The following is a 2,731-nucleotide window of genomic DNA, read 5'->3' on the forward strand; positions in this document are numbered from 1 at the left end:
CAAAATTAAAATGTCGAAATTTGGAAGTTTCAACAAAATATAAAAATATATAAGTTAAGAATCTTAAGATATATATATATATATAAAATAAATTAAAAAAAAAAAAGAAAAAATGAAAATGAAAGGGGCGTGGAGTATGGGTGGAGATGAATAAAATTTAGGGATTAAATTGAATTTTTTCTTTCCTTTTTTATTTATTTATTATATATATAAATATATTTTATATATATGTATTTTAACTTATATACTTTTGTATTACGTCGAAACTTCCAAATTTCGACATTTTAATTTTGAGGTTTTATCCGAAACTTTTTACTCTACATTTAGATATGTATATTGATATATTAATTTCTAATATATTTACCTTCTAAACTTTATTTGTTCCGTTCAAAACCGATTATTAAAATTTAAATTTTCAAATTTAAATATTAAATTTTTATAATTACGACCTACTTCCTCTGACACTTGTAAATAAATTTACAGTTAAATAATACGTACGTAATTGAGTTTAAGCAAGTATTTGATCGTTATGTTTGTTAAAAAGTTAAAAAGAAATATTGTATAAGTTAAAGAAATAAAGGATTGAAGAGATCATTAACCATATTTCATATTGATAATAAAAACAAAAATAAGAAGGAATTAATGATTCATTGGTTTAAATTAGATATTAAAACGGTAAATTAGCCAAACAATCCGCAAACATATTTTGCGGATTGCATCTTCATAGCGATTTCAGATCGCGGATTGGGTGGATCCAGGCACTAAATGAAAATTAATTTTTTCACATGCACGAAAACAGAATTTTCTAATTTTTATAGGCACTAATTCATCAAAAACCCCAATAAAAAGAATAACCAAATCGGACACGTCATCACATCCCTACGTCAACATTCCCTTTAAATACTCCAAAGCAGGTAACATCCAAAGTTAATACTCTCTTTTCACTCTTTCTCTTTTTATTTTTTTTCCTCTACTCATACGAACTTGACCGTCAGAATGGTGTCCCAAAATCCACTTCTGCCGTCTTTCTTATGGTTTCACATTCTGTTTTATGCGGATTTTGGTAAAATCCCTTAGCCCAGATCCCTATACTAGTATAATTTTTAAAATTTAAATATGACCTAATCATTTAAAAACCCTTCACGTAATTTTTTCTCATTTATACTTCGACATAGGAATTTTTTTAATTGTACTCTATTTTGTGTTTTCAGGTTCCATCTCTACCCCAATTTTAAAAATTTGACAAATTAATTAATTTAAGGATAAAAGCGCTAAAAACAATTTAATATAAGGGTGATATCATATTTTTTTTGTTTAAAAAAATACAAACAAGTCCCTTAACTTTAAAAATATTCAAATAAATCCAAAAATTTAATTGTTTTTGATTATTAAATAAATTAATAAAAAAAAAAATTCGACCCACCACCATACTCATCTGATTTACGATCCCGTAACCGAAACCCGACAATTTTTTTAATTTTTTTTTGATTTTCAGGTGAGAACCGAAAAAAATAAAATTTAAATCAATTTTATTTTTTATGAAGGATATTTGTTTTATGTTTTAAATTTTGAAATTTATTTAATCAATTAAATAAAAAAATTTATTATCATTTGATTTTTTTTTGAGAAAGATGATATTTTTATACTATTAATAACATTAACATTTAATTAGAATATATGTTAAAAGTGAAGGATTAATTTGAATATTTTTCAAATAAAAAGAGATTAATTTAACTCATTGGATAGAGATGAAATCTGAAAACCGAAATAGCATACAGTTGAAAAAACTCCCACATCGGAATATAAATGAAAAAAAATTATAATGTGAGAGAGTTTTTAAATGATTAGACCTTTAATAACTAATAATTAATAAAGGAAATTTAGAGTAGTGAGAAAGAATTGAGCATAGGAGAAAATTGGATAAGGACACCAACAACTACAAGCAAACTTTTATTCAACCTAACTAAGTATCATTATATATAACAAGACAAATTTGATGCGTAACGCAGTTTCATTTTTCATTACTTTATGAAATGGATATCTTAAAGTAATTGCTTTGTTGGGCGCATAAAGTCTCCATCTAAAGTCTAAACAAACACAAAAATAAAAGGCCAAATATTGTAAAAAGGCCAAACTTTTAACAAAAGTTTCACAAAAGTCTTGGCCTTTCAATTTTGTCGATTTTGACCAAAAACTGATTATTTGGTTTCACAAAAGTCCTGACCTTTCAATTTGGTCGATTTTGGCCAAAAATGGATTATTTGATTTCACAAAAATCCTGACCTTTCAATATTTGGCATGCCACATAGGCGCCACATAGGCAAATTGAAATCAAATTGAGAGTTGGCCACAATTGAAACCAAATAATTTGTTTTTGGCCAAAATCGATAAAATTAAAAGGTCAGGACTTTTGTGAAACTTTTATGAAAGGTTTGGCCTTTTTACAACATTTGGCCAAAATAAAACCAATTTTCATTCTCGTCCCGGTAAAATTGTAAATATTTATATTACTTTATTAAGTATGTACTTACTTCTATTTATATGACTTTAAATAAAAATTACACGTTTATTTTAATATTTCGTCAATAATTTGATGTTTAAAATATAGTAGATTTTTCCCAATTAAGAATGTTATTCAGAAAAATTAATCATAGAGTTAAAACTTAAAACTGTCTCTTCGTTTAATTATTATTTTTGGTTAGTCTAGTGGATGGCTGGCTGCTGCGTAGTG

Source organism: Mercurialis annua, linkage group LG4 (assembly GCF_937616625.2).
Source record: "Mercurialis annua linkage group LG4, ddMerAnnu1.2, whole genome shotgun sequence".
NCBI classification, from domain to species: domain Eukaryota; kingdom Viridiplantae; phylum Streptophyta; class Magnoliopsida; order Malpighiales; family Euphorbiaceae; genus Mercurialis; species Mercurialis annua.